Source organism: Periplaneta americana, chromosome 1 (assembly GCF_040183065.1).
Source record: "Periplaneta americana isolate PAMFEO1 chromosome 1, P.americana_PAMFEO1_priV1, whole genome shotgun sequence".
Classification (NCBI taxonomy): domain Eukaryota; kingdom Metazoa; phylum Arthropoda; class Insecta; order Blattodea; family Blattidae; genus Periplaneta; species Periplaneta americana.
Genome location: NC_091117.1, coordinates 20,927,795 through 20,943,259, shown reverse-complemented (window position 1 = coordinate 20,943,259; position 15,465 = coordinate 20,927,795). Strand labels below are relative to the sequence as shown.

The 15,465-nt window shown below is 35.1% G+C and overlaps 1 protein-coding gene across 1 annotated transcript in view; it reads right to left on the bottom strand.

Moving 5' to 3' along the window:
• Nucleotides 1–2,685: 2,685 nt before the first annotated feature.
• wnd (wallenda) overlaps nt 2,686–15,465 on the bottom strand; it is a 199,052-nt gene continuing 186,272 nt past the window's right edge. Inside the window, exon 14 of the transcript XR_011335770.1 lies at nt 2,686–11,542. The gene's annotated coding sequence lies outside the window, so the exon portion shown is untranslated. The remainder of the gene's footprint in view (nt 11,543–15,465) is intronic.

The window sequence follows — 15,465 nt, the reverse complement described above, 5'->3', positions numbered from 1 at the left end:
TCATAACCCACCTCCCTCAAATCCATTTTAATATTATCTTCCCATCTACGTCTCGGCCTCCCTAAAGGTCTTTTTACCTCCGGCATATAGTTGTAACACTCTATATGCATTTCTGGATTCGCCCATACGTGCTACATGCCCTGCCCATCTCAAACGTCTGGATTTAATGTTCCTAATTATGTCAGGTGAAGAATACAATGCGTGCAGTTCTGTGTTGTGTAACTTTCTCCATTCTCCTGTAACTTCATCCCTCTTAGCCCCAAATATTTTCCTAAGCACCTTATTCTCAAACACCCTTAACCTCTGTTCCTCTCTCAAAGTGAGAGTCCAAGTTTCACAACCATACAGAACAACCGGTAATATAATTGTTTTATAAATTATAACTTTCAGATTTTTCGACAGCAGACTGGATGATAAAAGCTTCTCAACCGAATAATAACAGGCATTCTTTTAACTAGTGTAGTAAAATTCGCATGTGTGCTTTCAAAGTTAACTACCCACAAAACGAACAAAAATTGTTTATGTAATTTACACAATATTTTGAGGTATGTTTTACTTCATAAGATACTTTCACCACACTTAAAAGCAGGACAAAGAAAACTCAGGTTATGAAACTTTTTTCATGATTGTAAGTTCCAACTCAACTGAGAATTAATACTAACTCTCACAGTCTTATGTGGTTTAAAATTTATTTTTATAAATTCTGACTTCACAGGCAACAATGACCTAAAGTTATAGGTCAATTTTTAAAGCAATAAAATGAAATATTTGAAATATTTTCTTCCCAATAGCATGTTAAGGACTGTATACTTACTTACTTACTGGCTTTTAAAGAACCCGGAGGTTCATTGCCGCCCTCACATAAGCCGCCATTGGTCCCTATCCTGAGCAAGATTAATCCAGTCTCTACCATCATATCCCACCTTCCTCAAATCCATTTTAATATTATCCTCCCATCTACGTCTCGGCCTCCCCAAAGGTCTTTTCCCCTCTGGCCTCCCAACTAACACTCTATATGCATTTCTGGATTCGCCCATACGTGCTACATGCCCTGCCCATCTCAAACGTCTGGATTTAATGTTCCTAAGGACTGTATACTTACTTACTGGCTTTTAAGGAATCCATAGGTTCATTGCCGCCCTTACATAAGCCCGCCATTGGTCCCTATCCTGATTAAGATTAATCCAGTCTCTACCATCATATCCTACCTCCCTCGAATCCATTTTAATATTATCTTCCCATCTACGTCTCGGCCTCCCCAAAGGTCTTTTTCCATCCGGCCTCCTGTTCCTAATTGGTGATTAACGTTTCCTTCCCCATAATACAATAAGTAATCGCCTATTTGTGATATGCCATTCCAATCTAACCTAACCTCTTGTACTCCCACGAAGTCTATTCTATATCTAGCTAGTTCTTTTGCTACTAATGTTACCCCTCCTGTTCTATAAAGACTAGTTACGTTCCATGTACCAAATCTTATAACCTTTTTCCTTTGCTGTGGTCGTGCCGGAGAATCAGTCCCATTCCGAGGCTTACTGTTAGGTTTCGTAACAAGCTGTTTTTTACGGTGATGGGTTGTTAGCCCTTCGCCCAACCCCCAAGCTGGAGGACCACCCCTTATCGGCTGTCCACGAGTGCTTATTCAATATATTCGCAGCTGCCCTCCATATCTGGAGGCCGTCTCCTCTATCCACAACCTGAGGACGCACCATGCCGTGGTGATAGGGACCCACCATATTCTATTATCTAACATTATTTGAAATATATTAACATTCTATGTATTTTAGCTTAATTCTGCTACATAGTTTGTATTTCAGTGTTTAGTTAATAGTTCATAGTATTTTGTTGTTTAATTCGTAAATAACTCTTGTATACATGTAGCTCTTATCTAAATAAAATTGTTGAATTCTTTGTAAGTTGATACATATGTATGTATACTTTTTGCTGGTTGAGTGGAAGAGAAGGCCTTACGACCTTAACTCTGCCAGCTAAAATAAATATCATTATTATTATTATTATTATTATTATTATTATTATTACTTCCTGGCCTCGTTGACTCATATACCTTGTTGATATCACTTGTGAAGTTCAGTTGACTAAACAAAAACAACGAAGGGTGACATTTTCTGTCGCGAGTTTGTTTGTTACCCTGCCGAGAACTTTTGCATTGCCCAACGAAGCTCGTCAGTCAAGTTTATTGCATCTTGTACATACAGAGTAAACGGTAGGTAATGTCATTAATTTCGCGGAGTTATTCTTTGAGATATTTCAAACAAAAATGTAAATATAATATATATTTTGTTCGTTTTTGCTTCCTTTTCGAGATAAATAAATTCTGACTTCACAGGCAACAATGATCTAAAGTTATAGGTCAATTTTTAAAGCAATAAAATGAAATATTTGAAATATTTTCTTCCCAATAGCATGTTAAAGGACTGTATACAGCCATAAAAATAAATCAGTTTTTTTTTCTAAAAAAAAAAAAAAAAAAAAAGGCGAGTGATAGAAAAATTCTGACTTCATTTTTTTCGAATCAGCAGATGAAATTACATAAGAAACAGCAGAAATTTTACATTTAACAATATCACTGTTGAGCAGTGTAAATGGCGAGACTTAGAAACTGGGATAGGTTAGGAGCGGTCAATTCTGTACAGGTGATAGTGGGGTCAATGGTCACAAAGAGGATATGCAGTGATGACATTTTATTTGTGCAATTGAGCTGAGACGCTGAAGTGCCTGTTTTATATAAAGGCACTCTCTTAACATAACAGTTCAGGAGGGTCAGATGTTGAGGCAGTTTGTCACAAATCCTAAGCAAGTAGAGAAGGAAAATAAATAATTAAAGATATCTGCTTGGGGCAGAAGCACCTCCTTAATGAGTGGGCAGGCATCTACTACTGAGTATAATACTGATGGGAGCTGCGACATACCACCTTCAACTGTCTTACACAAATCTAGGTAACCAACTTATACAAAACACAGAGTACATTATTTTATTCCACTTGACAAAAAGTGAATCATTTATTACCATACGTATGTAGACAAGATTATAGGAATAAAATTCTAAGAAAGAATGAAATATATCCTAAAAGCATGATCATCAAAAAGTTGATAATAGGTTTCCTTAAGTGTTTGGTGGCCTGCTGGTAAACGCCATCTCACATTAAGTTTCTTTTCTGATGTAAACAAAGAGAAGAGCAATCATATTTTTCCCCATTTCAGAATTGGAGATCACATAAGGATCAAAATACTCGTCACAATCTTAATAATGGTATTTCAAAACAACATTTTACTCAAATTTTGTTCACAGGTGCAACAAAATAAGGAAAAACAAGTAATAACTTTAATTTCATGTTCGAAATCAAGTTCTAATTACAATAATAAATATCCTGACAAAAATAAAATTACTAAACGAACAATTATTTAAAAAATAAAAATTACGAATTTATTTATGCTTTATAATTAACACAACCTGTTCAAATTAAGTGAGCTCTTAAGAACCTAACTTAACTTTGTTATTCGCTCTGACTCTACGGCTTACTTATAGATGTCACAAGTACCAAGAAGCACAGAGCACTTAGTTTGTCAGAGACTATCCAGAGTGCACCACAGACAGTGTATCCACATTGCATCCGTGATGATGATGATGATGATGATGATGATGATGATGATGATGATGATGATGATTGAGAATTGTTGGGATGTTACAGAAAAATTGGAGTACCTGGAGAAAACCCCTGTGTTTCCTGAACCATAAACTTGCCCACCAAAAAATTATAAATTCAGGGTGTATCCACAGGGATTTGAACCCAAGCCCCCTGGCTTAGAAGCTCAACACTCCAGCATTGAACCACCATGGAAGTCAGCATTCAATACTTATTGTTATCCATTAAATGCGTCATAAATATATTTAATGAATGATACAAAATTTCTTTAGAATTATGTGTTGGATGTGCTACTGTATCGAGATAGTTCTAGAAGACATGTGTGTTTACCTTCCTTCCCCGCTTCATTTTGACAATTACCTCATTTTGCCTACAACTCGATTTTCTAAGTGCTCATCTTGTAATTTAGTAAGAACACCTGGAAGACCGTTATTAATGTTGCTGATTTATTATTGTCGATTTTATAACCTTTATTTCAATAAATCATGAACAACTGTTATTTAAATTAATGCCGAAAAGGCTAGTATTTTATATCAATATTGGAACTTAAATATCGGAGAAATACCAGACCTCTGCATTGTCAAATGTACACTAACACAACTATAACCCAGTGTTTGTGAAGTAAAATAAGCATAACATTAGGTGGAGTTTGACTGCGAACAGCAAGTTTGAAATTATCTCTGAGAAACAATTGCTAACCAATTATATCGTTAAATGAAATACACTACTACCACAGTCTAATATATACAGTCACGAAGCTCAATACGTAGTAAACATGCATCCATATATAGTTGCTAACCACTAGGATCGCTAATATCGCCTCATCACAGACAATGCGAAATAATACCGGGACAGTCAATTGTTCCTAGCACCCTCACAACTCAAGTTTCGTGACTGTATATACTAGATTGTGGTAGTACTAGTAGGCCTACTTCTATTAGTATGACGTGAAACGTCTATGTTCGAGGCGCAAGAGGGAAAAATTGTAACATTTTGATATGAAAAGTTTACTCTGATGTAACTCGCAGTGACATGAAAACAGAAGTTTAAGTGGTTTTTCATGCAATCTGTTTCGCTCCATTCTCTATTTAATTTACCTCGAGCTTGCTGCTATTGCACCTATTTTCGGTTCTCTAATGTTCCTTCAACTGGAATGGCAAAAATTGGAGTGAGAAAAATAATTAACAGGCTTGGAGCTCACATAGAAACTTCCTGTCAGCCCCAATTTCCCTTGCAAGGACGCGTGTTTGCATATATTTTAATAGTTTCTCCTCTCATTCCCACTTTCTTTCATTGCGAGGTTTTCCACACAAATGTCAAGGAAATATTGAGTACAGTATATGAGTTATGCTGTGTACAGGAATATGACATAAAACACACTACAGTTTTAAAGAAAGTACATATTGTATTTTATTATTTTAATACGAGCTGTAGACGTTTCACGCAATCATTGGGATTTACTTAAATACCCTGTCAATTCTTACAGAAGTGTAGGTTATAGGGGATGGAGCACCGAATTTGAGAGAGTAAAAGAAATTGCTAAGTAGGCCTACTAACTTTCTGGAGTGTCTCAAGTTATCCTTTTCAAATAGTTCATGTATTTGTAGTTAGCCAGTGCCATGTCAAGATTTTTCTTTGAGTGTGGGGTTAATCGAGGTGGGTAACCTTTCTTATGTCCCACAATACTAAAACTGTTCTGGGAATAAATTAATACAAGTAAAAGCAAAATGTTTATAATATAGCATTTCCAATGTACCAGTAGGTATCATTTTCCCAGATCCATTATTCAATTTCTGTCTTCGCTGAACAAATCCCATTTAAACTACAAGAATTTTTAACATTTGAAGACTGGTCATAATAAAAGGCTATAGGTAAGTGCCAAACTGGCAAATCGTAGAAAATAAGCTTTATTGTGCGACTAGCAATATCATACATTTTGGACATCTATGGGAGAAGCTAGGGCCCAAATGAAATATTATAATTTTTCTTAGTGGATTGAGCCAGGGACATACTTTTCTTTTTTTTGGAAAAACTAATTTTCAACGATATTGACATTTAAGATGCAGTCTTTTTATGTCCAGTCTTCATTTATACTACACTGTGTTTAAAAATTATGGTAACACTTTCATATGATTAATATTATTAAGTAAATATTAATAATACAAAAACTTGGTACATTATTTGTTTAAAATTCTCTGGTGTGTTATGAACACTCAATGTAAGAACCCCTTGTTACAAGGCATACATCAACGTGATAGTCAAATTCTTGCCACACTCTCAAACATATCTCTGTATATAGTTGCAATCATAGCAATGATCCAGTGTCTTGGAATAGAGGTGACATATACACTGTATCCTTCACATACCCTCACATAGTCACATAGCATTAAGTCTGGTGACCTGGAAGGCCAAGGACAACATGCCAGATCAATTGCGATACCACGTCCAATCCAACAATGTGGTGAATGGTAAATACAGAAATCTCTACGAAACAACTTTTGTACCATTGTTAATGATTTTTTTTTGCAAGCTGTAGAACATTAAAAGATATAGTTACTATTTTTCAACACTTTCTCCCTTGAAAACAGAAATAATAAATTTTTCCGAAACTTAAGAACTTGAAACTTTGAGAGTGACTACCAAATGACGTGTACCATGTTAATTTCTCATTAATACTTTCTTAATAGTAACCATGTTAGTAAAGTGTTACCATCATTTTAAAACATTACGTATTATATTAATATTTTAGTATAAAGTTTGAAGTTCTTTCTTAGAATCATAGTGGGGACAATGTTTACATTTGCCTCTCAAACACTGCGAGTTTTAGTGCAGAAGTGCATTAGCAAGAAATATTCCCACTGACTTCGCAATTTGTTCCCTACCAAGCTCGATAATACTTGGTTGATTTTCACCAATAATGTGGCATATTTATCGACTTCTCAATCCATTTGTTTACATCAGCAACAATGTTTTGTGAGATGTACCTTACTTATCTCCCTGTATCCACATCATATATTATGGTATTTTACAAGTAAAACCATATTTTACCATCACTTCATTAACACAACGTCAATCACACAATTCAAATAGTTTTCAAGGCTACAGAATACTGAAATAATTACGTATTCATTAAATTTGCTACCTTCGTCCATTTTTAGAGGGACATTATGGGCGTCCTGACATTATGGGCTTGTACTGACTCAGTATAACTTCGGAGACCACAGGTTATTCGAAAAATGTTCAATTTCAACCCCTTTATAAGCTCCTTCAGTTGGAGCACAACTTTTTTTTAATCACTCGGTAAATATTGATTATCTTCTTTATTACACTATTACTAGCTACTGCTAAACCCAATTATTCTTTTTCAAGTAGTCCCAATTCCAACATATAATGTGTCCACACTTGTGGCGTAAAGGCTAGCGCATCTGGCCGCAAAACCAGGTGGCCTGGGTTCGATTTCCAGTCGGGGCAAGTTCCCTGGTTGAGGTTTTTTTCCGGGGTTTTCCCTCAACCCAATATGAGCAAATGCTGGGTAACTTTCGGTGCTGGACCCCGGACTCATTTCATGGGCATTATCATTAAGGAGCGGATTCCTATGTAATTAAATATTCTTTTTGTGTGTAATAAAACACAATTAACAAAGTTAAAAATTCCGAACATGAAGTTTCAAGTTTAAAACCCGAATTTTATTTCACAAAAAAAACACATATTTTCACAAAAAAAATTATGTAAATACATATTTTCAGGAAATCTATTATAAACACATAAATCTTGGAGTTTTTTTACTTAAATAATTTTTTTACAAGAACTTTTAAATATTTTAAAACTACATCAATTATAGCATTCAGAAGTACGTTATCTTTTTAAGAATTCTTGGTTGCTTCGTGTTTCTAAGTGCTGTGTGGTGTATCCATGATCCATTTTTGTAATAGTATCGCCTCAAGTTCTGAGAACTGCTAGGCAGCATATCAATGTTATTATTAGAGAATAAATTAACATAGACAAGGAGGAGAGGTCTTGAAACAATAATTAGGAATGTTTATTGTTGCTGAAGATGATTTCATTCCACGCTTTGTTTGTGAAAACAACAGATAAGAGCTCGGGTATGAACATTATTTAATTTAAACAAATCTCTCGCCTCTCAGGCTTCGTCAATCGATATCCTTCAAGATATACTGAAAGATGGTTGTTTAAAAAACGATTTGGCTTTCCTATTAGCAAATCTAAGCTTTTTGTGTGACACTACAAAAAAAAACTCGAAACATCCAAAAACCTGTTGTCTGAAACAGGGAGATGCATGCCGTGAAAATTGAACTAGACTCGCTACCAGGTTCAGAAGTACAAGTACTAAGGGACAAATTCCAGAATGTGTTTGGGAAAAACAGGGGATATAAAAAGATATGTAAAGTTGCTCAAGTATTGGAGGGTGTGCCTGTAGGTGAAATTGACGGTGTATGTGTTTGTGATATTCCTCTCTTTAAATATGCACGTCTGACGTCCTGTGATGTGGAAAGATCGTTTTCACAGTATAAGTCGTTGTAAGGAGATAATCGGCATGCATTTGTGATGGAGAATTTGGAGATGACCTTTGTTGTTCACTGCAATTCTCGGTCAACTACTAGCACTCAAATGTGGTTGGTGAGTACCTAGTAACATTTTTTTTTCAAGCTAAGTAAGGTAGTTTTGTCATATTTAAAAGAAATTTTTTTTTTTTATTTTTAGCAAATATTTTCGTACTTTTTAACACATAAAAAATAAATATATTTAAATTTTTTAGCACATAAAAATCCGCTTCCTAATTATCACCATCTCATTCAGACGCTAAATAACCTAAGATGTTGATAAAGCATCGTAAAATAACCTACTAAAAAAACATATAATGTAATGAAACAAATTTATATGTTCATGACCTTTCTATACTTGAAAAATCTGCAGGCAGAACTCGAAACCGGAAAGTAATTGCAATGTACTAAAATATTTCGAGATGATTTTGATGCTGTCCCTTTTTGAATACATAAATAAAATTCTAAATTAAAACCACTATATACGATCGTGGATACAAGGAAATAAATTGGGCTCACATCTCTTTGCCTTAAGTATAAGAAAAAAAGACAATAGCTATGATAATATTCTAAAGGAGTGAATGAAGTAGGCCCATTTAATACAATTATTGTTATCAAACAGGAGCACCCCTAGAATCCCATTTCAATCCTCATGCTCTTTTAAACTCCACCCTGAGTTGCCTTAATTTCCAATTCTTTTTAACGGTCACTAAAATAAATTTAAGAACAATACATTTAAAACACTATTCCCTTCAAAGAGCTTCTTTCTTGATTTTTTTATTTACAAAACTACGATGCTCTACTATTTCATTCAAGATGAGGCAATTTTTCAAAAGCAGGTACAGAGAATTAGTACAGTTCATGTGAGTATAATGGAAATTTGTATCTGAAGATGAGTCTACAGAAAACTATATACAGTTACCGTCCTATCATTAAGGGAAAGCTGAAATGACTCGGCTGTCCAACAGTACACAGAGAGGGGGAGAAAAAAGTTCGTGTGGCGTTAGGGCAAGTAAGTAAAACTTGTACTTTGTAGTCCAATTCATTGCATATTACCCATCTAGCCATGTCTAACAACACTTATTAAAAACAGGTAAAACTCACACGTACTTAACTTTTTAATATAAATGATATCAGATCCTATTCAAATAATCTGAACTCATTACATTACGTGGACTTCTAGACAATATTGTTAGTGGCAGTACACTACTTCTAGACGTCCTTTACACTAAGACTCTAAAAAAATAAATATTAACATTACACGTACATTTTAAAAAATTGCACACTCTTAGGCTGTCATGGTAATGATCTTACGAGTCTTACGCTTAAAAATTAGGAAAAAATCTGACGTTCGTAACATAGTATGAAGGAATAACTAACACCCAAACCTTACGGAATGCTGTACATGTCTCTACAGCTGGGTCAGTGGTATAAAAATTCTACAGTCCGCTGTCAGAAAATGTACGAGGGAGATCCAGGAAATAACGACCGTTCGCGCATACCCGCCACGCAGCTGACTCCCCTTCCTTGTTTGAAGGTCAACTGACTTCCTTAACATGTGTTCTCATAATGTTGTGAGTACTGGTTGCAACAAGTCGCCATTGTGCATTTTGTGTTACTTCAAAATGAACGACGTGATTGATAATCCCGCCGACTGTGAGGTGAGGAGTGTGATTCGATTTTTGAATGCCCGACATTTGAAACCTGCAGAAATTTACCGGCAATTGAAAGAAGTGTATGGTGATACTGTAATGAATGAAAGAAATGTGAGGAAATGGTGCGAAATGTTCAACAATGGGCGAACAACTGTCCACAATGAAACTCGACCCGGACGCCCATCACTCATCACAGAAGACCTGAAGACTAAAGTGAACGACAGAATCTTGCAAGACAGGCGCACATCACTCGATGAATTGCATATTGCCTTTCCTGACATTTCTCGTTCTTTGCTTGGTGAAATTGTGTCGCAACATCTTGGCTACCACAAAATCTGTGCACGATGGGTTCCACGGCAACTGAGTGACCAACACAAAACTCAGAGAATGGCCTCAGCATTGACATTCTTGATGCGATATCACACAGATGGAGACGCCTTTCTTGATCAAATTGTGAATGGTGATGAGACCTGGGTGTCTCACAACACCCCAGAGACCAAGCGCCAATCACGTCAGTGGCATCATCCCTCATCACCCAAGAAACCGAGAAAATTCAAACAGACTCTCTCAACACAAAAAGTCATGGCTACTGTCTTTTGGGATCGCAAAGGTGTTCTTTTGCTGGATTTCATGCCAAAAGGCACTACGATCAATGCAAATCGTTATTGTGAGACTTTACGAAAACTACGGTGAGCCATCCAAAACAAGAGGTGAGGAATGCTTTCGAGAGGAGTTGTGCTTCTTCACGACAATGCCCGCCCGCACACTGCTGCTTCAACTCGAGAATTGCTGGATTAATTCGGTTGGGAAATCTTTGATCATCCGCCCTATAGTCCAGACCTTGCTCCTAGCGATTTTCACCTTTCCACTAAGCTGAAAGGCTTTCTGGGTGGTACGCGTTTTGGAAGTGATTAAGAGTTGAAGAAGACAGTGAACACCTGGCTTAATGAACTGGCGGCAGAAGAGTATAACACGAGAATTCTAAAGTTAGTGAACAGATACGACAAATGTTTAAATGTAGGTAGTGATTATGTAGAGAAGTAAAGGAAGCTTCAATTATGTAACAGACTTTGTTTTTCAAATAAATATATATAGTTTTTTAATTATTACAACAAAACGGTCGTTATTTCCTGGATCCCCCTCGTAGTAAGACACCATTTCTGTCTTGCACCTTAGAATTTTCAACCTTAAAAATAATTAAAAATATAACAATAAAAAATAAATTAACAAAACATGACACACAGATGGAATGGCCTGCACAGGTAGCTTGAACTGTCTCTCAGTTTAGAATGCCACCTTGATATTTGGTGACTTTGTTATCCCGGACACATTTACAGCTCCAGAAGAAATGCTCGGCTAAACCGCATTTCTCCACGAATACAGTTCAACACTGTCTCTACTCTAGATGTAGTACCTGAGGAGAAATGTATCGTATTCTACGTTGTCTAATGTAAATACTGTGTACATTTCTTACAACGAGGACAGTAAGGAATGTTACTTTTCACAACCCACACGAGATCAATATAATTTTAAAATTAAGTTTTGTCAAATTTTAGAGATGAATGTCAATACTTTCAGGCCAATCTCTCAGGCATCTCGAAGGAAGAATAATCCACTGTTTTCTAAGAACCTCCTGTATGCATCTTCCATGCGTTTCTACCTAAAGATGGAAGCAATAAAAACAGTCTCAATAAAATGCCAATTCTTCTTCCTCCAGAACAGAGTCCAGAGTAGTCAAATAGATCACTCTGACCATTGTAAAAGCATGGAATGTGACTTAGTATACATAGTCTGAGAATCCAAACTGGTTAGGGCTTACGTTTATAAAATATACAATATTTCATTATTATATAATAATACATTCCAATCTTTTTCCTTACCAATTACACATCAACAGTGTAAACAAAAAACAAACAAACAAAAAATTTACCTTTTCTTAATAACTAGTGACTGGCAAAATATGAAATTTCATATTCTAAACCATTTCTGCTAGCAATAACAGAAATATTTTCATTATTAAAGATGTACCATATAGAAAACAATTTACGCCAAACATATTCCATATTGAATCTTTCGTACACTACTTTTAATCAATTATTTGCCAAACATATTTTCATATTTCGTAATATTCTGGTAAAATTTAAATATTTTTTTTTCATATTTTACACGATTTTTTTCTTCCATTAACTGGGCTTTTCGGACATTATAAGGAGACAATAGAGATTCCATTAAATACTTTAAAACCCAAACCATCCATTCTACCAACATTCTGGAACTATCAAAAGTAACTGAAATCTTCAAATTTCCCTTTAGTCATTGAATTAATTTTAATTTAGTAGTCTGACCCAATATTTTGGATTTTCCCTGTGACACAGAATAGTTCACAATAAAATTTAAAATGAAAAATTATATAAACAGGTTTCAGACAAAAGTGAATAAGACATAAGAAAAAAAAAAATAGAACCCAGTGTAATTTAAATTGAATGTACACCATAAAGATGCTGACGAAATATCGCTACAGAAAATTTTATTATGGTGGTGACGATGGCATCTTGAAGATCTCTCTTCAGCTTGTATTTTTCCCTCCACTTTACAAAGACTTTCGGGATGGTGCCTCTCGCTCCGAAGAAGAGACCGGTAACTGTGATTTTTTCTATGTTGTATTTCGCCGATAGGTACTGAATCGTGGGCTCGTAGATTTTCTTTTTCTCTTCGTTCACTTCAGATGGTTGAGTGGCTGAGATTTCAAATCTGATGGTAGGATCAATTATTTCGGCTGTCTGTTTATTCCTATTTATAGCTATGATATCAATTCTACGATTGCTTCCACCATCAGCAATACAATGAACTTCCTTGTGAACGTCTAGATTTTTGGATCGAAGTGCATCTGCATTAATGAATCTCAGAAGCCAAAACTAAATACTGTAAAGTGGTTCCTATTCCCTCTTTGCTCATTCTTTCGAATCCAGTGAAAGTATTTTCAGGGTTGCCATGTCTATTTATATACGAGTAAATTGAAGTTTTAGACGGGTTTCAACAATCAATTTTGCTAAGTAGGTACTTTATTTCTCCTCTTTTTGTAACTTCATGGGTATTTCATCGTAAAAAACAATAATTAATTTACAGAAGGTGTAATCTTTTGCCATAAAATATATAAAAGTTACTTGTGTTGTACTGTAACTAGTATTGATCTGAATGAAGATGTTCAATAGTTGAGCTGTTTGGACTTCTTCCATTGCTAACACTGTCAAAATTATAACACAACGTTTCGAAGAGTTGATCTCTCTTCTTCATCAGGTGAAAACCTACTGTGGGGATCGTTACAAACAGCTAGCCTGTCTGACTGATTGATGACCATGAGGTCGGTGCGAAGTATAAAGACAGAACATACAATGTCATTTTATATATTTCACGTTACAACAGCTTATGACATCGTGTGTTCCGTCAGACAGGCTAGCTGTAACAACTTTCTTTCTTTTTTTTTTTTACCTTCTTCAATGTACAAAATTGAGTAACCTAGTTTTTTCATTCAGGTAATGATTTGTTCACACTGACAAACTGTTTAATTATACAGACTTATTGTATTTTAATTGGTAGCATATTAAATGCAGACAAAACTAATAATCTATAAATAATTGTTTTGTAAAAATAATGCTGTAAAGCTGCTCCAAATGGTGTAGAAACGAAAGTATTTTAGTACTGAAATATTTATTTCATATTTTGGCAAAATTTTCTTCATGTTATGCCAGTCTCTAGTAATAAATAACAATAAATGCAACGATTTATCCTTTACCAACATCCTTCTAGAGTCAGTATTAAATACTGACTAGAGCACATTCATTTTATGCAGGATTTCACCATAAAAGGGACTCTGAAATTGTGATGTTTCTTGTCAGGAGAATTTGAATTTTTCAACCATGCATTGAGTTATATTATCTCAGACTTTTCAAAACTATTATATATTCCATCCTCAGGGTATTGAGCAGTACAACCCTGAAGATACGGTGCTATTTTTAAGCTACACAAAACTTCTAAATACGCAACAACCATTACTCCATCTGCAAACATGTGGCATAACTCCTGGTAAATTAGAATTTGTATTAATATATTAAATTTTGCCCATCTTATAGTAGCTGTCTGTCTGCATCTACATAACTGGCATTTCCTTAAAAGTTTCAGTTTACACAATGGAGTCCTTCCTCTCTTGCCATTGTCTTTCAGTTTTTCTGAAGTGGAGAAATTGTATCTATACACTTCGTTCTTTAACCCTTAAGTACTATGGATCATCTGCTAGACCACTCTCTGTTTTCCGCCTTCTCTATTTATCTTATCTTCAAATCAATTCCTCCATTGCTTTGTCTACCTTCCAGTTCGGACAAGATCTACATCACAAGAAGGTCACGCGTGTGATCTGAATTTTTTCTCAATGATATTCAGTTCAGTTTGTTTGAAGCAGTCTCACAGACGTACTAGAGTAGTTGCGTGCGTGTATTTCACATACATGTTTTCGTTGTTTCTTTTAATTTTTCGAATTGTTGTTTTGTATAACTGTTACCTTTACATGAAAACAAGGCAGAAAAAGCAGGACGTGGTTTCCACGTCAACATTTGAAGAGAAAAAAATAAACCATGCTCTCGATGTGGAGTTCCTATTTGCTTGGAGTGCTCGAGGAAAATTTATGTGAGGTGTTTGCACAAAGACTGAGTGGTCCTAAGAAGGAGTGCAGTGTTATAAAAAGTGTTGTGCTCTTTAAAAAAAACAAACTGGAGAGTCAAACGTATGTTTTTTATACAGTAAAAATTTTCCGTTCTTGAACAATAATTGAACAAAATATCTCACTGACATGTTGAAATGTAGTAAATATTAGCATTATATTCCAAATTTTTATTATTTTGACAATATAGAAACATGACAATCGTTTAATAAATTTAAAAATGAATACATTGAAAATAGCAGCAAAATTGCATTTTGTCTTATTTCTATTGTCTGTAACTGTTTTAGACTATTTAAATTTTTCAAACGACTTAAATTTACATATTATAATATTTCTGTAGTCACGTATCAATGATCAGAATGCTGCAGATGTTGTGCATAATAAATTCTTATTTTATAAATATATAAAATAAACAGAGGTCTCATAGACTCCTCCATAGTAGTTACGTGACAATAATTGTCCGTAGTACTTAAGAGTTAAATTTCCCCATATATACAAATCTCACATTGAAGACTAGAAGAGAGATTTTCAGTTTCTCTTCTGTTAGCATCTGACGTTACTGTTCCCATATTTGTGTCTAAAATAGATGAATAGTTGAGAAGTTTTTGGCCCACCACAGAAAAGACGAAAGAATCTGTCTGATATCCATCTATTTTTCACCATAAGCCTTTCAATTCTGTACAGTATACTTATTGGCATGATCCAGAAGCATATCTTTCCCCTTGGTTAATAATCATACCTACCGGGATAGCTCAGTTTGCAAAGGCATTTGCCTGCTGATCCAGAGCTGTACTCGGGCATGGGTTCGATTCCCGCTTGAGCTGATTTGGTTTTTTTTCGAGGCTTTCCTCAACTATAAGGTGAATGTC